Here is a 23,036-nt window from a genome sequence, read left to right on the forward strand (position 1 = left end):
TACCAGATCTCCAGGGAGTGAGTAAAAGACCCTCTGGACATCTCATCCTTTTGTGGAATGAATGGTGACAAAGAGGCAGTCAGCAGCAAAATTAGATGGGTCCCCTGGCCTTGTGACCACTTCCCTGAAGCATCCCATTCCTGGTAGGGACATGTAGGCTAAAATCAGCCTTATTATCCTAGTCTAAATCCTGATAACTCTTGAGCAACATTTGGTGCAGATGGGAAAAGATATGTGCACTGTAGGAGCTAGTTCTGGAAGGGCTCTGTAGGAATTTGCTCTGCAATATGGGACTGTATGAAATCCAAAACCCGGAAAGCCATGATGCAGACAACCCCAGCTCACAGATCTCAGCACAGCACTCCTGGGCCCTGCCTGCCTACAAGGGCTGCTGCCACTGTAACTAGAAGTAGGGAAGTGGAAAATCAGGCACAGTGTTGATGGAACTTCACGTTTACAGTCATTCTGGAAAGGAATTATCATACCTGGCCTGCTGACTGGAACATGGCATGTGTATACCACGTACACACTGTTGGAAATGAAAGGCAGTATTCTAGGGAATAAAGTGACCGAATGGGCAGAGTACTCAGTCATTTCATAGACTGCTGCTGGGAATGAGCAAGTAACAACAGAAAAGGAGTTACAAAAATCCTTTCAGGCGAAAGTCCCCTGAAGCTGCAGAGATCAGCAATATGAGCAGGAAGTGACGTGAAATTTGACCTGGTGTAAAGAAGGTTGGTGGGCCTAAAAAGGAGGCATTCCAAAGAGAAAGACACATCTTTCACTGGTGCAAGTCAGTGTGCCTCGTTAGATCGGCGGGGTCATAACAGGTTATTGGAAGAGGGAGATGGAAAGTGGAAAGGGATGGGAGTGTGATCATAGGCAGCAAACTGCATACCATGTGAGACTACAGTGTGTTATTGTAGCAAGAGAAAGCAGGTAATGAGATTCTTATCTACATTTGGAAAGGCATCAGATCACAGCTGAGGGAGGCACCCGTTCCCCTCAGTGCCTCTGATGAGAACCCAAGCAAAATATGCTGCTTTCAGTCCTCAGCTGCATCACACAAGAAGGCTTTAGATAAATTAGGGAGTATTCAAGCAAAGACACCAAGATGTACAGTGGGACTGGAGAGTCTGATTGGCAAGGAAAGAAGAAAAATAAATAAATGTAACATAGATAGCAAGGAGCCTGAGAAAGTGAGATGTGTGTGTCCATGTGCATGCCAGGTGTGAGTTCCACAGGGGAGGGGAATGTTTTAAGTAGCTGTAAGAGACTATAACTGGGAATAATGAGATAAAAATTACAAAGGAGAATTGACACTAATATTAGGTCATTCCTCCCTAGAGTACCATGCAGAAAAGTCTCATCCAGGAAAAGGGGCAGGGAAGTGCTTTTGCACAGCATACCCAGCTGGAGAAAAGATGCTTGAAGCTGCTGCTTGGCCCTGATCCTGTCCAAGATAATGGTCCAAGTGGCTGCTGCAATAATATTTTGGGTTTCCTTAGTCTGATGGGGTTTTTTTTGTTTGTTTGTTTGTTTGTTTTTGTTTTTTAACATCTTTACTTGTATTATGATAGATATTGATAGATTTGCCCAAAGCACTTCCCTTCTCTTGACTCTACTTGGATCCTTAGTGCAAGAGCTGTGCAGAAAAGGGCCTTGCTTCAGCTGTTCTCTATTGAGAAGTGGCAGTGCTGGGGACAAGTAGCTTTGGAGGGAAGTCCTGGGTAGATGACTGCCTTAGTAGTCTGTTGGGAGAAAGTTGCCAGGAGTAGGGAAATAATGGTGTGTTGTGCATGTGATCCTTTGCCCTTTTGGCTGATGAAGGAGCCTCAATCAGGCCTGCCCCTCTGGGTAGGGGAAGGGAGTGCACACTGGGCCCTCTGTTAATAGCTGGGAAGAAATTCAAGCAGTCAGCACTACCTCCAGTACAGGCAGCCCCTCAGTCAGTGGAATAAGGCATGAGTTTCTCAACTGTAATGAGCTTGTTTTTCCATGAGACTGCTGTAATAAGCTGTAATGAACAGAGAGCTGCAGGATACAGAGTGAGTGGGTGATAGAATGGCAGATGAAATTCTATGTTGATAAATGTAGAAATAGCGTGGAGAAAAACAATGATAAGGGGATGTGTACGTACATTAGCAATTACCACCCAGAAAGGAGATTCTGAGCCATCCTGGGGAGGAAAACTGTGCAGCATCAGTCAAATTGAAGGTGGGGGAGGAAATGGTTAGGAACAGAGCCGGCAGCAAAACAGAAAACATCATTATACTGCTGTATAAATCTATGGTGCATATGTGTCTTGAATGCTGCATGCAGTCCTGATCCCCCAGAGAGGATAGAGTGGAATGAGAAAAAGTGTGGCAGTGCTGGCAGGCAGATGGCTGTGGTGGGGGCTCTGGCTGGCAAGAGTGGCTGGGCAGAGCTGGGAGCAACCTCAGGGTAAAACACTGAAGAGCTGCGAATCAGGAGTGGCAAGCACGGAGACAACAGTATGGAATGACTCTCTTAGGATGGGCGGTGAAAGAGGTGAGGACTCTTCAGCTCGGAAAGGTGACAGCAAAGGGGGTTATGCTAAAGATCCATCAAACCACAAAGTGCATAGAGATGTGAATAAGGAATTATCGTGCGCTATTACTCACAGTGGAGGGACTAGGAGGCACCAAAGTTTCTAGGCAAATTTTTAAGGGAAAATGAAAAGAATTGCTTTCTCATCAATATGTAGCCACACCTGGAAATTACTGCCAGAGGTCTCAGACAGCGGCCTGATTATGAATGAATTCATAGTTGATAGTAAAGGGCTGCTAAGATCAAGGATGTAGATACAACCTCCAGCTCCGGAAGCTGCTGCTCTCCATACTACAGGAAGGTGGGAGAATCTCTGTTCTGTTCCTCTCCTGTGTTTTGTACCACACTGGCTGTTGCCCGATGGGATGCAGAAAGATTTGAAGTCCACACCAGGTATTGGCAGATGCACTTACAGGTCTGGTTGTGGGTAGATGAGTGTAGACTCAGCTTCCTCCAGGAAACAAGTCCACTCTTAGCAATTAACGTACCCGTCCTTGTGACGGATGCTCTTTCATCACAGCCCTACTCCAGGGAAGGGTTAGCTGTTGAGGAGCATGTGAGATTAATTCCTAACAAAGAATTGTTCAACCATTTCCTTTCGGGGAGCAGTCACAAGAAGACAGACCTTTGTTCTGCATCACTGGACTGCTTTAGGTCATCCCCAGAGATGGATTTAAAGCAAAACCTCTTGAACCCTCTTGAACTTTAAGGAAACTCGTTCCTGGATTTTCCATCTGGCTCAAAGGCTCCGCAAGGGGCTGAAATTCAAACACCTCTGAACTGAGGGGAAGTCTGGAGCCAGATCCACAGCTGTAGCTTGAGGCCATTCTGAGCTTTTCATGTCAACTTGCTTTGAGAGCGCCGGCTCCATTCTGCACGGTGCAGCTGGGCCACGGGCAGTGCAGCAGCAGCGAGGAATTCCTCTCACACTGCTTGCACAGAAATTTACCTTCAGGTAAACTGCGCTAAGAAGGCTTCATTATATTGGACAGCTGTTTACTCTGCTGAAGACTGTGAGGAGGCCTTCTTTTCTGCTTTTCCAGGACTTTCATCTCCCTCTCTTTCAGGAGGAGTAGGTGTAGTAAGATTTAAAGCTCTGCCATGAGATTGTCATGAAGTTTGTATCCCATGATTCCTGTTTGTGAGCAGAAATAAATTAAGCACCTGGACCAGCACTCTCACACTCCCCTCTTCCAAGCACCGAATGCAATGAGAAAACTGCTGAGAAACAACCACAATTAACGATGGGGTCACATTTAGTTCAGCACCATCGGCTGGTTAATTGGCTGATTCCATTACAGTTCCCTTATCTGCGTGCCAGCATTGCTTCTAACAAGCTGCTTGCTGGGTAATTAATTCTGCCCAGGGCTTAGATCCTGAGGCTGGATCTGCTTCAGGGGGCTGGGCCATTACACAGTGCAGGGCTGGAAATGCTGCTCCACTCTGGGCACCTCACAGAGCCCGGGGCCTGTCCAGAGAGGGGACATGCAGGGACTTTGCTGTCCTGGAGGAAAGTTGGCCTGCAGTTTTGTGAAAAGAACCCAGACCCTGTATTCAGCTTCTTGTGCTTGATGCTGCTTGACAAATCAGCATCCTTGAGAAGTCAGCCCCCCAGTATGAAAATGCAGAACATTTTAATGAGGAAAGCATTAATTTAATTTAATGAGATACAACAATCTTTACTAAATACTGAGAATGATAACTTTAGAAAGTAATTAAACAGAGATCTGATCAAGAGAAAGGAAAAAACAAGATGGAAATGGAGAATCATTCTCAGGTGTGCAGGCTAGACAGTGGCATAGTGGGCCAGGCTGGAGAGCTCAAGCAGAGACAACAAGTGGGAAGCTGCTGGCCTGGGAGGTCTTCTGTCACTGCTATGCCTCCTCCAGTTGCCCAGCTGGCTTTTTAAGGTGGTGTGTACCCTCATTTCTGCTGGTGAATGGATGAGACAGAAGTGCCAATTTTATGTACTCTGATCTAAAAAAGTCCTTTCTGGGATCTCAGATAAGCTGTAACCAAGGAAGCATTCACCTCAGCCTTACTTGGGCTGTTCTGGGGTGCATGTTAAACAGCCAACAGGAAATACACACAAGGTGATAAAAGGAAGAAAATCCCCATCTGGAGAAGGTGAATTATTGAAAACATTAATTTGTGTAGCCTCCATCTAGTCATGTCTCACATCATTACTCCTAAAAACGAGTATGTGAGAAAGTAGGCCACTTTAGAATAATGTCCTTAGAGATGGCCATTGGAAGTGCCCATTTGTGTCTTGGCTGGAGCAGGAGCACTGCGATCCTCCTGAGCTCAGGGACCTCTGCACAAGTGCTCTTAGCTGAGATGGGGTTTGCTCCAGACCAGCGAGCCTGAGGATGACCCTGAGCAGTGTGCAGGGCACAGGGTGCTCAGTTCAAAGCAAACTTTGCAGCAGGAAGAGAAGCCATCTACCTACCAGTCAAACAAGGCATGAAAGTCTTCTTAGCTGGGTTACTTGGGCTACCAGGAGACAGTAGAGACCTAACACAGCTTCCTGACTGGAAGGAGGTCTGTGGTGGTGCACATCCTGCTTATCCTCAGTAAAGCAGGCACACAGAAATCCTCGTTAATCAATCACTTCATAAATCAAAGTTGGACATTGACCTGCAAACTAGTCTTCCCCTAATCAAGACAGGTGAAACAAACACACCAGAGGTGTGAGATAACAGAGATACTCATGATGAGAACGGATTGCTTCCAGAAGTGGTGCCCCTGGAGGAGGTGGGGAAGGCTTTGTGGCTCAAAAGTGAGGAGAGATCAGCATGATAAAGGCTGGGGGCTGAAAAGACACAAAGGGAGCTAGGGAGCAAGAAGGGGAAGGCTGAGCAGGGCATGGGGTCAGCAGATGAAGTCCTGAAGTGACAGAAGATGTGACCCTTGTAATGAAGTGGGGGAAGGCAATCACAGGAGAGAGGTTTTGGTGAGCTAGAAAGTGGGGACAGGTGAGATTATGTGGCAGATGGCAGTAGGAAAAGGACACGATGGTCATGCCTGTTCAGTTCATTCTGCCCACAGTCATTAGGTGAGACGTCAGCTTTGGCCACCCTCAATGAAGAGTTACAAAGCAAAGAGGATGCCCTCAGACGTTTCTGACCATGAGAAGTGTGCCCGGTGTGTCTCTTTCTTTGTCAGACAGGATATCTGAGCAATTAGATGACTTTGTTCTGTGACAACTGGTGTGAGTAGGGAAAGGACTTAGGAATTTCTAGCCCTCACTGTCACTGTAGGCTGTCATTTTGTTTCTTTCCTGACTAAAGAGTAGCAATGCTGGATGTGACTCACTGCCCACCCTTGAAAATTGTGCCAATTTGACAAGTTCCCTTTTCACCTAGAGAGCTCTTCTTTTTTCCTGTCCTGACACAGGGTACCCAACCACCACGCAGGGAGCAGAGCTCCCTGATGTGGCCCAGCCTTTAGGCATAGGGCTCCCAACCCCACAATATTCCTCAAGTTACTGCATGGATGTGAGGGAGGTTAGTTGCATTTCTGGCTGTTCAGCTGCGCCACTTCACAGCTTCAGTTATGCCTGCACTGGGATTATTCCCATTTCATACAACTTTGGAGCTCAGAATCAGTGAGAGCTGAACAGATTTGATGAAAATTATCTTCAGAAGGCAAGAGGCACTCCAATATGTCAAAGAACAGACTGGAACTGTTGATGTATTTGGTGCCCTGTTTTCAAACTGCTGCCTGCTGGAAACATATCCATCTGTCTTTTGTTTTTAATTCCTCCAGAAGTATGAGCTAAGTACTGCCAGATTTACTTAGAAATTAGGAAGCAACCACTGTTCAAGGGAAAATGTTAATGCAATTCAGGTCATCCTAACTTCAACACCTGATCTCTTTGATACCATTACTGAGAATACTAAAATTGATGAAGCTTTAAATACTGCATTTAGAGTCTCAGGAAGCTGTTCACTTTGACTGCTAATGGGGCTGATGCAAGAAAATCTCGAGAATGTCAAGACAAAAGCTAAGAGTTTGTTGCTGTTGTTGTTACTATTATGATTGTCTAATGCGTGCTGCCTGTACAAAAGTACCACTGAGAAATAACAATGGTTTTCCTCTGCAGCTGCACAGCCCACAATCATCTTTAATAACACAATCTATAGTCCTCATATTCTGACAGAAGGGAATATATGGATATCTTATAGAAAAAAAAAAAACCTTTCTGTTTATTTATTTTTATTTTTTTGGAAGCTCGGTGTTACTCAATGCAATTCTCATGGAGAGGCAAGAAATTTAAAGGGCCAGGCCCACATATTTCTATTACCATTGACGGAAATTCGCACTGCTAATGGCTCCATGCTCCAGTCTGTTACTACTACCTATGGGTGCATTGTGGCTTTCAATTAGTTGTTGTTTTGTTGCTCTGGTTTTCCAGTAAGCTCAGCTAAGGTGCGGTTTCTGTCCATTTGCTGATACTGCCGAAAACTGAATTCTGTTGATTTGCCCACACATTCTAAATGACGTGCACCCATTTTAACCAGATACCGTGCTGCCCTCTGAATGTAGTAGAAACCCCTTACTATCTCAGATGAAGTCATTTGTGTCCCGTGGAATGCAGCATGTAAATTCAGCCAGCAGGAAGATGCATCAGGCCTCTTTTGATGCATCCTTGCCTTTTCCCATAGGTTTGGTCTGTGCATCCCCTCTGAGGCCACCTGAGCTCACTTACAGATGTGATGTTTTGCTACCAAAACAGTAATGCTAGCACTAGCTCTGTTACATGTGGCGATAACAATATGACTCACATCAGCAAAAGCATATTTTCTTCCAAGAAGGAAGGATTTGTCTAAATAAATGTGCTTTGTAGCAGTGCTTGTGCAGGGAAGGGGGAAGGGATAGAGAGGGCAGAGATGTGATGCTTTAGCTACCTGGCCTAATAAAAGTAGCACCGTTTTTGTGTGTAGACAAGAGCTGAGGAAATGTGCAGGCCCTAGTCTAGGGGACGGGACTTTAAAGCAGTCACTGAAGCCTAGTGTCAGTTTTCAAGGCTGAAGAATATTATTTTATTTAGGCTTCCAGACCAGCCTTGCTTCAGGAATGCACTTAGGTTGTTTTTAAAGCAAACACACAATCAATAGCCTGGTGTTCTGCTCTGCTGTTTCTTGCCAGAGCCCGAGGACCACACATGGGCTTTCCCTCCTCTCCGTCACACTGCCAGCCATGCTGCCGGTAGCAGTGGGCAGGTCTGGGGGATGAACGCAGAGAGCTTCCAAATGGCCAAACAGGCGTCGGACATCTGGGCATTTTTTGCTGTAAAGTATTTTCCGTCAGGCTTCCCTCCAGGTACCGCTGTGAAAGGACCAACTCACACCGCCCCGTCACAAATGTTATTCAGCCTCTGGCTTCAGTGGGAGTTTTATCTGAGCAAAGCCCAGGCGGGAGCTGCCAGCTTACCTCACCATCAATAATATTCCTGGTGGGGCCGAACGCTGCGGTTTGCATCCTGTCCCCGGCAAATACCAGCGCTGGGAGCAATGGGGCACTGTGCCTCCTGCTCATCGCTGCGGAGATGGGCCCCGGCGCGCACTCGTACGCGCACTTCCTAGGTGCAAGAAAAAGCCCATTTACACCCCTCCCGTACCGGGCTGGGAACAAGGCCCTCAGTTATAGCAGCGGATTCTGAAAGCTCGGCTGGGACGGATCGCCTTGCGGCCGGTACTGACTGCGAGCAGCCACCTCGGGAGGTAGAAGAGCCCCCTGGCAGCTGCAGCTCCCCGCAGCACGCAGCCCCGCACAGACACCACGGGCTCTCGAGGACTCTGCCCGGGGCTTGAAGGCGGCGCTGCGGGGCCCTGGCGGCCTCCAGCTGCAAACGGAAACCCGCATTAGAGGAGAGGAGAGAAACAGGCTGAAATTGGAAGTGACCATTCCATGTTTGATGTTATTCAGAGGAGCCTGTTCTTCATTTAGGACATTAACAGTTGTAACAGAAGCTGTAATATTTCAACAACAGCGGTGATTAGGAGCAAAGAGGCAGCTAATCTCCATCTAAAAAGAGCTAACTAGCCCGTCCTTTAGCCCCTACCGCACCGCCACATTTAAATACCATGAATATTCACCGCTTGGCACCCAGCTGGCAGCTGAGCTGTTTTGACACAAAAACCTTCAAACTCAAAGAGTTTTTAATCAGTCTGCAAGAGAGAGAAGAAGAAAGTGAGAGAAAGAAATAGGAACAGAGAAAATGAATCAATGAGTTCAACGGAGGAGGGGGGTAACCCGAATCCGGTTAACCCCTTCCCTCCTCTATGTCCACGAGTGCTCTCTGTAGCTGCACAATCCTCCCCAGGGTATCAGGGATGGAAAAGGGGCACCCCATGCCCCTGGCACCCCCTGAGTGCCCCTTCCCCTGGCCCACCATCCCATCCCATTGACTCTCCATGCTTGGGATTAAGTGCCTCATGCTGCTTTTCCTTGTTTCCACGTGCAGGAAACATTTGAACTCTTAGGCTGGGTTGTGACTGGTTACCAGTCACTTTTATTGCAGGCAGTACAGTTTTACTCACAGTATGGGATGCGCTTTAGTGCAGATAATATTTGCCTGCAAGAGTGTTCATCTCAGAAGGATGGCTGGCAGTGCTATCTGCTGCCCTCTCTAATGCCCTTATGGGAGTCTTGGAGTTGCCTGCTGTCCATACAACACCTCTTGCTTCAGGTTTGATGAAATCTTTGCAGCAGAATTAACCACATAGCTGCAAACACAGACAATTTTGCTGTGTCCAAGAGGAAAGTGTTCTCCAGCTCTTTGAAGGCCCATGTTTCACCAGCAATGTGGGTCTGGGCACTAACAGAGCACCTGGCAGCCTCCATTTCACCTGGGTTGGTTGTGGACACACAACGGCATCTCTGTCAGAGCAGCTCGAGCACACAGTGTGTAGTGTGTGCTACACTGTGCTGTTACGTCAGCTCTGGACTAGTTGTGGTAGGCAGCCCGTACCTGAGCTGGCAGGAAGAGTGGGCTGCCATAGGCGGGTGTACATGGCCTGCTGCAGTGCCCTGCCTTGTGAAACTGTTTGGTCTGAATTTTTTAAGAGTATTCAGAATAATGTGTCTAGATATTCTAAATGTGTTTTCTAAATGCACTCAGCGGAGCAAGCTCAGGCTGGATCTATGTTCCATGTCATAAGGCTGTGGCATTTTTTATATAATGTGGGGAATCACTATGTTAGATTTATTTCATACTCAGACCCCAGCCTAAATGTCAAAGCTCTGTGGTCCAGACTGCATACCTATAAAGCATGTGGCTAATCCATGTTTGTACCTCAGCTGACAGTGTGTCCAGAGGACAGTGGGGCATCTCTCAAACCTGCTCCTGCTGTGTGCTCCTACACAGAACGTTGTCTCACCTGTTACACTGAGATGCTCCTCAGAAACCACTGTCCTTGTCCCTCCCAGAGAAAAACATGGAGATGTGAAGTACAGAGGCCAGGGACTGATTTGGGCAGAGTGTTATGTCCACTGCAAAGAGTGTTTGTACTGAGGAAGGGTCTAGCCAAGGCAGTACTGTTCAGAGCCTCACAGACAGGCCTGTTCTTAGGGGTGAAGAAAGCAAGAAGGTAGTTGTGGGGAATGTAAGCAAATGAGGCAAACAGGCAGCTAGCCTTGGAGGAGTGTACTACTGGCAGTGGAGAAAAAAAACCACAAGAGGTAAATAAGAAGAATTGGGATGACAGAGAAGCTTGAAAGCTGTGTGCCGTGGTGTGATGCACAGGGTGCTGCAGTGGAAGGATGTAGAGAGAGCAATGTCATGGCAATGCTGTGTGAGTCAGATCTGAGCCGCTCTGATCTATCTGGGCTGGAGGTGGAACATTTTGGCTGTCAAGAAATGACCACAAGGAGAAATTAATGTAACCAAGATGGGAGATGAGAGTCTGGGAGCAGGTTTTTCCTGTGTGGGATCCCCAAATCTTGAGCTTCTGTAATATTAATTAGGAGTTACTGAAGCTGTGGTGACTTTTCCCAAGTAGAGACTGGGACTCCTCTGAAAGGAAGAAGAAAAAATGATTTGGGTTCCACTTTTCATTAGTGCTCTCCAGATCCTCTGATGCTCTCCAGACTCGGATTCTCACCCAGCACTTTAAAATTTACAAGGATGCACACAATAGCCAAATGTGCTTTGTAATCTATTCCCAGGCAGCAGCCAAAGTGGCTTTTGCATAGATCGGTACTTATACTCTATTCAAGTTGATAATTATTTTGAATGGAATACTCCCCATGAAGCGCGCCTGGAACAGCATCAAACCCTGCGAGCTGCGGGAGGCACATACATCAGCTGTACTCCAGGATGTATTCTGGAAAGGCTCACAGCTGGGTAGGAGGATCCATTTTCCTATATACTTAAATGAAAAAATAGTACACGCTTTTCTTCACTTTCTGCTTGCCAACATCTGGCCATTACTTACAGTGAATGTGCGTGGTTGCTATGAACTGTACCTGGGCATGCTTCCTTTGCCTGTGGAAAAAATGCGGGAATCTAATCTTCCAGTACAAAACCAAAGTGTTCCAGCTAATGTGTGTCTTTGAGACCCTGAGGACACATATTTAGAATGTTTTGAAGGAGGTGGATCGCATTATTCTCTGCATTCACCTACAGAGTTTCCTGCTGCCTGTATTTACATGCAGTTACTGTGGTCTCTGTTGGTAGGGAAACCCAGGTGGAGCAGAAGCAGCACTGGGGGCACACTGCCCTGTCCCAGCATGTTGGGAGGGGACTGTGGTGGTGGTGTGGGGGTGACTTGGGGGTGGGGGCTCAGATAGACATAGAACAGAATGTGGCCATCTGTGGTCATTAAAATTCCATTACACCTTTTGGTACCACAGTGGTGGGTGCTAAAGCTAACCCATGTACAGCAGAGCAGCCCAGGCTACCTCCTGAGGTTTGCTGGGTGTGTTCTTAGCCCACAGTGGAGCATGGGGTGCAGACCTGCACTGCCAGTCTGGAAGTTGGCGTTGCTAGAGCCAGGATGTGGCCATAAGGGTGCTGCAACCCTGTGAACCTTACTGGTGTGGCATCCTGGCACTGAAAAACAACAGCAGCAGCACTTTATGTCCATCCAAGTTATCTTCCAGGGTCATTTATTTTCTGTCCTTCTCCTGCGGAAGAGGACGGAAATCCAGCATTTCTCTTTGCCTCTTCTTTGGCATATCCCATTTTCCCAGGAACTTGCCCGGCACCCCTCTGTAGCGCCCTCTGTTAGGAAGCTACTGTGTCTGCCCCCTGAGGGAAGAGCTCCTTGGGCTGGCATCATCTACGGCATCCCACGGCACCATCCCACCCTCACATTTACACCGGATGCACATTGACCATTCCTGTCAATGGCTGCTGAATTTCATCTCTCTGTGCTGCTGCCTCCAAGGCAGCATGGGTTGCTCTGTGTTAAGCTCTGGCTGTACAGTGAATGGGTTAACAGTGCAAAATGGTCTTTTTATGGAACCTCTTGGCAACACAGAAAACTTTCCCATTGCCAGGGTGTTCTTTTGATTCAACAATTTGTTCCCAGAAAACAACCCATTTAACCAGATTGTCTCTATTAAGGGGTTTCAGCTGCCTTTCTTTTGTGTGTGTGTGTGTGTGTGTGTGTGTGTATGTGCTTATTTGGTGTGCTGTAAACTGCAAAGCGTTGTCCTACAATAGATTTGTCTGAGGGAACTGAAGTGTGTACTGCTGTGATTCTGCCTGCTGTGGGAGCTCCTTCAAAGCCAGATGTCACATTCAGAGAGCAATCTGTGTTTACAAACACATATAGGAAACACTTTCAACAGCCACCGAACCAACATTCAGATCCTGTAGTGTTTCTTCTTTACCTGCCCACCTGCTCTGCATCCAGACGGAGCAAGAGAATCAAGTTTGCAGAACTTGGACAGTCACATCTCTTTTATTCAGATGAGGGAAAAACCATTATTGTTTTCAGAGGGCTGAATTTAACTTCCCAACTGGGGCCTCTCATCTGTAAGTTCTCGGAGACAGAAAAACACCAACTGCTAGCAAGATAATCCAATTTCCTTCCCTCTCTCTCTGAGGAAGGCTGCCTACCCCCATGCCACGCTGGGTTTCAGTCTAGCGAGAACTCCTCCCGTCCACTCTACCCCCGGCAAGATCCATATCAAAGCTTGAGCCCCCCAGGGTTCATTAGAAGGCATTTATTTCTGCATATTCCCGGGGGCGGAGGAGCCAGATAACTTTATTCACAATGCAAATAGGCTGCCCTTACTTTCAACCCTTCCTTCAAACTGGGAGACATTAAAAAAACATGAGTTCTTCTAAAATAATAAATACATTAATTCTGGGTGTTATATTGCCGATACCTGCAGAAAAGTGCCCTGGCACCGTTTGACAGGAAAGCCAAGGAAATTTGTTAGCTCTGCTCTTGCCCTTGCTCCCTGAAATACTGTTAAAAGTTCATTCAAGTGGGCTGAACCTGGATCAGAGCACTTGGCTCATTTTAAAGTGATTGTTAGCCAGGAGTTTTGAACAACAGGACTGAGATGCTTCAAGGGATGAGGGAAAGTCAACCCAATTCTCTCTGCAAATCTGAAGTGCTGGTCTGTGATTTACTAATGGGGAGCAGTGAGTTGTTAAGCTCATCACAATGCAGCATCCTGCTCCCCCGGTCCGGAGGGAGCCAGCTATTAATAAATCAGAACCCAGCGCTAAGCTACAGGGATAAAAGGATCTACATTAATATGAAAATATTAATATCTGGAAGAGCAGATTATCATCTAAATGTGTTAGAATGAGGTAGTGCCATTGTTTAGAAGAAATGGCTCGCTTCAAATCTCATTAGAGCTGTAGTTAGACTGGCAGTGAAGGATACATTCAGACTCCTGAAAGTGCTTTGGATGCTTGGCAAACGCAGCGACTGTGCTGTGGGTTTACACATCTGCCTGAGGCTCATCTTTCCTCCTCAGTGCCAGCAGCAGAGACTGTGGGCACCACTGGAGGAAGAGCTGAGTGTTTCTTGTTGTCAGGTGCTCTAAGCACCACACTCCTCCCTGCATGGGCATTGCCCATAAAGACACCAGTGATGGGCTTCTCTGACCCACAGTACTTCCACCTTCATCCAGAGCCATGGGAGAGGTGGGCAGCATGTGGATGATGAGGCCATGTTCCCCCTCCCTTGCTGGTGAAAACTGAAGGGAGATACATCCATCTACACTTGCTGTGTGGGGAAGGGGCAGAACAAGTGGGGCTGCATTCAGGGGATGTTTTCAGCTGGCCACGACCTCAGGAAATCCCTTTCGGGTCACCTGCTCCCCAGCTGCTGAAGGCACCATCTGCTTACAGTGTGCTGCCCTCCAGGCCGAGTGTTCTCCCCAGGTGGTACCAACCAGAGCAGAACCTTCCCCTCCCACTGGCTGTGCTGCACCCCAGCACAGGCAGACAGCTCTCTGAGGTCATACTGGGGCTCATAGCCTGCCTGCATTCATTCCTTGCACCCAGACAGTGATGGTCCATTCTCTGCAGTCTGGGCTGCTGCTTTTCTGGGGCCTCAGCTTGCCTTGATGCCCGGCCCCACAGCAATCTCCTTGTTCTGCCTGCAGGAGCTTCAGACACAGCCCTGAGCATGGTGCCTCGCCACTGCCCTCAGGCTTTCCTCCTGGCTCTTTCTGCATAGAATCTGCAGTGGGAACAGCATCTCTGCTTACAGGCCTCTTGCAGACCATGTGCTTTCAGCTGAACAAAATCTTTCAAGACTGTGTCCAGCCAAATGGCTTTTGAGGTGGTTTTGTGTATGGCAGGCAGTCGGGTGAGAAGTCCTCTGCAGCACCGAGAGCAGGGTGGTGTAGTTTGCCTCATGGCATTTCAGTGCTTGCAGAATGCAGGCTCATGCTGCTCATCCATGGCTCACCAACATCCACACAGGCTTTACTTAGAGACAGATGGAACAGCATCGCATTTATCTCACAAGGATTGTTCCTGGATTCATTAAGGGGAGAGCTGGCCTTGGGAGTACTGCCACATGGCAGTGAACTCATTCACTCTTTTCAGTAGCCATAGAATCTCTTCATCCTCTTGATTTTAATTCCAGTCAAAATGATGTAAAATAGCCTCAGATTTCATTAGTAGGGAAGGTTCCACAAAAAAAAACCAAAACAAAAACATCAGCTCCCAGTGAAAGGGCTGAAATCAAAGTTAGACCACATTGCTCAAAGCTGTTATTTTCCTTTTGCACCTGTGGTTACCAAACAACGAAACTTTCCAGCACATCCTTCAGGAAATTGCCCAGTCAGGCCATCTTTCCAGCTCTCACTTGCTTACATACAGATGCAGGAGAACCCATATATTGTAAACAAATGGCGGCCCAGCTGCCTAGGGAAGTGTGTGATGTTTAATCTTCACAAGACATGAAGAACCTTTCATAACGCATGGTTTTGATTTTCAAAAATATTGAGACTGTTCTCTACATTAATGATGGATTGGATTAAACGTGCCCCATTTCCTAGGTAATGCCCCTCCGGAGTTCCACTGGGACCTCAGCGGATCTGGCATTTAAACTGAAGAAATCCCTGTTTAGACTGTGTGAGTCCCCAGAGAGGCCACAGATCTGCATTGCAGCTGCAAAATGCGGCGTCTTCTCTGTCGCTTATCAGAGATCTGTTCTTCTCCTGGGAAAATTCATCCCAAAGGGTTCAGCCCTTGCCAAATTTTCAACTGGATTTTGTTTATTTTAAATTTCTTTTCAAACATTTGAAACCATCAAAATTAAGAAAAAAACAAAAACAACAAATAGACTATATCTAACTTGAATGAATCCCTCTCTTTATATATATATATATATATATATATATATAAATTAATTCCTTCAGCCTGCCAGCTTGTATTCCAGTACTTAGTTTAAAATGGATTTAAATGACTGAAATTCTGAAAGAACGGAGTTTAATTTAAAAGTATTTCAATGTTTTCCTTCTCTCCTGTGATATCACACTGTCACCTCTCTGATTTCCATGGTGGCTGATTTGTCTGAATTTTAAAACAATTCATATCAAGGGCTCAGTCATGTGCAAGATGCTGCTTTTCTGGCCCCAGTGCCACTCTGCAGTGACAGAAAGGTAGTACCCGAGGGCAGGGACCCGAGGTCAAGCTGCCCACCACAGCCCTGCCTTGTCTCTTCCTATCATCTTCTCACAGAGCTTTTCCCCACATCTTCCTCCTTCACATCTATACTGATATATCATGCAGAATATCTAGGTTGGCATGAGGCCAGATATTGTGGGTCCAGAACAACTTCTTACATTTTTTTTCCCCAAGGTTTTTGCTGTGCTGCAAGGCAGAATTTTAATATGATGCTACATGATCCCTGGAGGCTGTGTCAGGCTACAAATGCAGCTTCATCTCCCTCAGCTTCAGGGATTCTCTGAGCAAGTGGGAGGGCTGCACTCTATAAATAGAGTATACCAATCCATGCTTCATTTTATGGAAAGGGGTGGTACAAAACACACAGCTACAGTCTATTCAGGGAATTGGTTAGAACCTTGGGGACCAGCTCTGCTTACTTCATAGACGTCTGTTTGTTGGAAATATCAGTTTAATTGACAATTTTCTCAGCCTCAGTATCTTAAAAGTACAGGCATTACAGATGAGAACAACTTAGCAGACTTTTCCAGTCCTCATGTAGGGTTGTCCTCCTCATTACCAAGGTGTAGTCCATATTTTCCCTCACAGACATCTCCAGCATGTGAAAGATTTGCTTGGTCATTGCCAATTATAACAAAGCCCAGAAATAGTAACCTCAGAAGAGCATGCTCCTCAAGGACCCTTGATTCCTCTGGATAAGGCTGATTTTCAAGTATATTTCAGCAACAAATATGCCTGCCCTGGGAACAGCTTCAGAGTGTGAATGAACTCTCTTTGCTTTGGAGAGAGCTAGTAATTACATATCTGTATGTCTCATACCATTGTCAAGAATGGTGGTAACATATAACTGTCCTGTGGAATGTATCTGGAAAATCCCAAATTTCTGCCTGTTTCTCATGGCTGTCCAGGCAGTATTGTATTAATTGAGGAGAACAGTGAATAGGAGCAACCCTCCAACATAACGTGGATTCTATGTTTGTATTCCAGCTATTGCAGACTGCACACTGCCTGTTGTCTTAGAACAACTTGGCGACCCACCCTATTACTCTGGAAGAGACATTGTGGTATTAATAGAGGGCAAACAGCCCCCCTGTCAGCAAATATCCCCCTAAGAAGTAAATACAGTAGAAGAGTTATACCCGACCTAGCAGATGTTGCTTGTTAATATGATCTCAAATTCAGAGGTTATTGCATTTGACGTTTTTCTGGGACTACTTGGGGAACATGGCTGTGATGGAGAAAAGACTGGAATGTGATTTAGCTTTTAAAGATCTGCCCTTGTAACAGTTCATATCTCTAAAAGATGTACTTTATTGTAAGACCAGCAGGGCCAATGTTGTGCCCTGATATGGCAGCATCACTGTACTTTAAGTCCTAAAGGCAGTGCTGCATTCAGAAGCTGGCTGCAGCTGATGTTTGAGTTGTCGTAAGGCACTGTTTGAGGCCAGCTGCTGCAGAGCTGGGCAACAGGAGCAAAGTGAAATGCAAGACTGGATCCTGGCTCAGAGTCCCCATTCTTCCGCTGCTACAAGTCTTACTAGGAATGAATGGAACCGCTTTGGTTTTCTTCCAGGCTGGTTGTACTTTGCCTCATTATAAACTTCCACATGTCCTGTCCTCTCCCTGCGCTATCTCCCAGTCTCCTTCAAGGGCAACACTGGAATGCAAGAGAGGTGCTTTTGTTGAGAGTTGTTCTGAGACGAGAGGACAGGCAAAAATTAACCTTCCTCCTGTCTGGTGTTTCAAAGAGCTTCCGCCTGCAGGGAGGGGATGTGTTGAGAATGTGTGAGAGAAAACACTGAAATGGGAGAAAGCGCACAGAAAAGGAGAAAAAAAAAAGTACAGCGAGGAAGCTAGAGACAAACTTCAAGTTGTGGATTATTTCTCACCCAGGCTCTAATTAGGAAGCCTCTTATGGAACTGTGAAGCTGTCAGGCTGCCAAATGTCAGTGTGTTTATCAGAGATCAGGCGAGTCTCCTGTCTGCAGCACTTACAGTTTGGTGCCATGATCCTCTGGGTTCCTTCTGCCTGTGTGAGTCACACTCAGCACTGGCTCCTTTTGGGGTGTGCAGGCAGAGCAGAAAGCTTTTCCTTTTCCCTTAGGAAGCCAAAAATGAACCCTTTCCTGAGACCTGGCCCCTTCATCTGGTTCAGTGTGGAGAGGGTTAATCATACGGTTTGGAGCAGCTTCAGCATTATGTGCCATAGTGACTCAGATTCCCAGGGAAATCCCCCGCTTATCTGATGGAGCCTGTTAGTCTGCTAATTGAATAAGCTCCTATTAAAAGCGCTATGTTTTTTAATGAGCGCTAACAAAGGGCCAGATTCGGATCTGATCTTTTTGCTTGGGATCATTTTTGCTGATTATCCCACCCTGCCTAAGCTGGGGGATCAGGCTCCACAGACCTGAGGCCCAGAGCTACGCACAGTGTAGAGCTGGAAGCAGAGCACCAGCTCAGGGTGGGACCAGTGAGATGGCAATAGGGCATCAAGCCTTCTGCTCTAATGAGGCAAATCTTCCTGACAGGTAATGTGCAGGAAGCTCTTAATGGGGAGCTTCACAAAGAGGGAGAACACACCTGTGGGACTCTGCGGCACAGCCCTCAGAGGGAAGCGTTGGTTGGGAGACTACCAAGGCTCCACGTAACGTAATTGCTGCAAATACCTAATTCGTGATCCAAGCCATGCTCTGAGTAATTAACTTTCCCAGTGTTGAAATCAGGTTGATTTGTTGATTCTGCATTTGAGATGTTGTCTATGTCTGCATAGGAAAAATGCTTTGTATGCCTCTGCATATGCACATTCAAACCTTAATTTAAATTAAAATTATGTGCATTATATCCATATCTCCAGTTCTTTGTGAGAATGACTTTGAGAAGATGTTTGTCTGATAGGAAACAAAATCAAAGTGGTTAACCTGTGAAGCGCACGTAGCTGGGTCCCAGCTGCTTGGGAAGAAGAGTGCAATGTGCACTGTGCCTGCAGCTGGGCCTGGCCAGCCCCAGGGCTGCTGACATCATCCTGGGACCGCATTTCCCTTCCTCATCTCACCTGAAACCTCCACTGATTTCCCTGAGCTTGCGTGACATCAGACAGAAACGCTTTGTAATAGAAGGGGATTTTATCATTTTTCCTTGCCCGTGGAGGGGGAGATCTGGCCACCTTCACCACCACGTGTCCCCACGCCTGCTCACTTCTTTGTGCATCCCGTTTGCTTTTCTCCTCCGCAAGTTTTTATTAAAATGCAGGAGCTTCTTTTAGAAGGTCCCACTTATTCATGCTGACGCAGTGCCGCTGCTTCAGAAGTTTCAGAAGCAATCCATAAATGATGGGGTTTTTTTCCACACAATAACAACAGGGAAGTGTCAGAAATCTCAGGCTGCTGTTATCAGAGGCAGAGTCTAAAAAACATTTTCCAGGCTCTTCTCTATTCCCTGCTCCCGAGCTGTCAGACGCAGTGACACGGCTCCATCACTCTGCCACTCGCAGGCCCAACAAACAGAAAATGATTTCCAACTGGCAAACACGCTGTTTACTTTCCAGAAAAATTGCACTTTCCAATCTGACAGCTGATCAAGGGATCTCCTGCTGCTGTCAGCATGAAGGAGTGTTTAAACACAGGGATGGAAGTTTAAACATTTTCTCATTATCACAGAATAAAAAAAAAAATAAAAAAATTAAAAAATAATAAAAAAATAAAAGCATTGAGACTCTCCGACCACCTGCTGTGAGAGTAATGAAGCGCTGTCACATGACCAGCCGGCAAAGACTTTTATCTCTGCCCCAATATCATTACCGAAGTGACACCTGTCACATGACCCACATCAGGGCTTTCATCTGTGCTCCCCAAATGCAATTCTGGGTTTGTGCAGGAGATTTTCTTGGTGCTTATTTTTCCCCTTTAAAGAGCATTGCCCACTTGTGCCTCTACAGACAGGCTTCTCCCAGCGTTAAAGCCCTCTGTTTTTTTTCCTTGGGGATATGATATTTGGCCAACAGAGCTGCTCTGACCTGAGGGAAAACGGAATCTTGGCCTAGGAGTGAAGTTATTGCATTTAGTTCAGGATGTTTTTAAAGCAAATATTTAAGTCTGCTGTTAAGCTCTCTTTACAGAAAAGATGATGTTCTCTGAATTAGAGGATTTCTCCAAAATCTCACATTTGTTTTCACTTTTTTATTAGGTGATGAGAAGAAGCAGCTTGATGAGCCCCAAGAACAAAAATCTCCATTTACTTGCACTTATAAACTCTTACCTGCTTTACCAAGGCATCCTGCATCTGCCAAGAAAAGTTTGTTCTGGAAAAAGGAAAGGTCAGTCTTTACCACTGTCTGGGATTTTTTGTGAGGTCTTCACCAGCAGACACGAAGATTTGAGACAAGCACACATACATCATAGCAGTACTGAGCACTAACTCACCAGCAACTGTTCAATCATTACCTCAAATAGAACGTGAAACATCCAGATGTGTCAATGGGTGACCAGCTACATCCCAGCTGGCTGTGGGCAGGTTGGAGATAAGGTTCAGAACTTCGTGGTCTTTCATTGCCACTCCTTTCCCACTCCACGTTTAGCTGTGCGTGAGCCACAGTACGTGTTTGACTCCTTTGTAATCTGATTCAGTTCACTAAAGCAATGAAAAACTAACCCAGCAAAAGAGTGAATTATTTTCCACCTCTTTAGTAAGTAAAGTCTTGACTTAAGTAAGTCAGCTCCTCTAGGGTTTAGGAAAGCATGAAAGAGCAAAAGAGAAAGACTGTGGCAGTACAAGCAGGTAGAAAAATGGGGAATAATGACCACATTTTGATTGGCACTAACTTGGTCCATGGATCCAGGCATGTTTTTTGTTCACTCTTCCTGACTTGTTACAACACAACATCCATTTTCTCCGAGAGCTGTTGTGCCTGAGATTGAGCAGGCCAGGGGATGGAGAATCTGCTGAAATGAACGCTCTTGATGTAAACAGTATCTGCTAGTGTGTGAGGCGGGTGGTTCTGGGGCAGTCATCTCTCTGGTCTGATGTATTTAAGGCACCGGGCCTCAGATGTTGGGTTAATGGACAGATGAAGAGTGCTGGGTTGCAGCATCTCCTTTTGCTAGGGTCTCCCTGGCTTTCCTGCCCTCCAGATACAAAGGTATCAGGCATTATTTGGCCTTTCGGCAATTTAGCATAAGAGCTTTGTCCACTATGGGAGTAGCTGCAACGTGAAAACACAGCCATTCTAGACACTATGGGGAAAAGTGCATCAGTTCCCATCATTAGATCATTTGCTGCCCTTGCAAAACAAAAATGTTTCATTTAACATTTATTGAACTGTTATTCTTCCAATTTGAAGTAGATATCCAGCCATAATCATACAGGCATTAATTATATAGGTGTTGCATCTTCACTGCTTTTCTCTGCCATCCCCAACAGAGAAAAAGGAATGCAGATCTTCCTGCCCCAAGCTGGGCATCATTTATAGACTCTCTGAACATGCATATTACAGTGCAATGTAACTCAGTATTGGAGAGCTATTTCTTACCAACACAGATTCACTTTTAAAAGACATCTTATTTGTAGCATTTTTAGAAGTTTTTGTGCTTAAGAACTGTTGCTTTGCTTTGAAAGAGATTCCAGTTGCTCTTCTCTCCACAAATAAACCTGAGTGTGGGAAGCTGACACAGAGATATGTGCCCAAGTAGAACTCTACAGGCTCCAGTTGGATTTTGTTTATACTGCTGTGAGGTCACTGTAATATTAATTTCAAAACAAATAAAATGCATAAGGTCCTGATATTGACACAAAATTCTCTTCAGTGTTGCAAAGTGGGGTCAGGCATCTGTACTCACTTTGAGTGCTTGGTGTTTGGTAGATCTGGGTCCACACATTGCAGAGTTGGAAGAATTTTGGAACATAGCTGGCTTTTTTATCGAGGCACAGAATATGACTTTTTCCTCTGCAATTATGTATACAGCGAAGGCGAAGGGGAACATAAACAGCTGTGCTGCTGTCTACTTATATCTGCAGTGCTTAGTCAGCACTCAGTGGAACTGTAGCTCATTTAACCCATAATGACCTCTTCCATCTCTTTCTGTGGCTGCCACCCACTTCTCCAGTGCCTTGTCATTCCTTCATAAAGGTTTAGTCTTAACACCTCAATGCCCTGCACAATTCTTGATCAGAAAAGTTGCCCCAGTCCTGCCAGTGACACTACTCAGATGAAAACGAAATATTCAAGAAAGTCTGCATGCCTACACCACAATCATTTGTCTTTGATTTTTCTTTTTCTCCCAGATCTGCTGTGAGATTACACTGAGGCACCTGCTTTCTAAGGACCCAGAAATAAGAGAAGGTATCCCAGATAACTGAGACAAGCACCCTAATACACGAACACAGTGAGTTGTGTTTCTGATTCTTCCAATGCAGATTATATGAGGAATTTCACAGTAACTGTAGCTGGGAAAGAGCTCCTGCTCATTTCCCCATGTATCTTGATCAGCACTCACCTCAAATTAGTTTTCCTTCTCATAGCCTGTCAGCAGCCCTTGAGATCAAGGAGATTAAAACACCCTGGTAACTCATTAATGAGCCAGGACTCTGCAACAGCTGGACCAAAAATGGCCTTCATCTTAATTCTTCACTGTCTCCCCTCTGCTCACCAACACCTGCAAACACTTGGGACCCCCAAATTCAGCTCTAAGCAGCCAGTCTGCAAGGCATGTGTGTAATGCTCTGCTGGTGTGGAACCAGTATGCTGGTAATCCTGTTAGCAATGGCAGAAGCTCCCTCTAGGAAATTATAACAAATAGTCTTAAACAATTCCTTTTGTTGACAACTTTATCCAAGAAGCCATCTTCCCTGGAGACTTCACTCAACTTTTGACTAATCCCCTCCTTCCCTCAGGAGCTCTTTTGTTGAAGTAGATTGCAGGCAAACCCAAAGAATGACAGGATTCTGTAAGCCTTGGATCAGCCTCTACATTCTTTCAATTGTCAGTTCCCATCTGTCCTGTTTGTACAACGATCTTCTGGTCCAGGGATCTCTCTATTAAGTGACACATGGCTGCGTTTATTCTGCAAGTCCAGTGTCCAGACTATGTGGTTACATCTTTGTTGCCAAGTCAATCTTTCTGATGCTGCTTTCGGAAAAAGAACAGGCAGGGCATCTGTGATCTTTTGTTCTGTTCTGCTGAAAGATGATCTTAAAAAATAAGCCACTCTGGACCATACTCTGCCCTTGTTTTACACCTGGAAAGATTCAGCTTCATTTCATCAATATGAAAATTTATTTCCAAGGTCTTTGTTGTAATGGGGTATAGAATCTGTTCCTGTTGCAGAGGAATTCTGTTAGCATAAAAATACAGGGCCAG

The 23,036-nt window shown here is 46.0% G+C and overlaps 1 long non-coding RNA gene across 2 annotated transcripts in view; it reads left to right on the forward strand.

Annotated features, from left to right (window-relative positions):
- The window catches only part of LOC107316512 (uncharacterized), a 40,425-nt gene that overhangs the window by 17,135 nt on the left and 254 nt on the right, over nt 1–23,036 (forward strand). Inside the window, exons 3-4 of one of the 2 annotated variants that reach the window (XR_014948087.1) lie at nt 19,868–19,997; nt 21,962–22,019. This is a non-coding gene — a long non-coding RNA (uncharacterized LOC107316512). Of the gene's footprint in view, nt 1–19,867; nt 19,998–21,961; nt 22,063–23,036 lie in introns of those variants that run through there. The other variant, XR_001556407.3, reaches the window with a different exon arrangement.

Source organism: Coturnix japonica, chromosome 7, assembly GCF_054131305.1.
Source record: "Coturnix japonica strain WE chromosome 7, WE-NBRP24, whole genome shotgun sequence".
NCBI classification, from domain to species: Eukaryota; Metazoa; Chordata; class Aves; order Galliformes; family Phasianidae; genus Coturnix; species Coturnix japonica.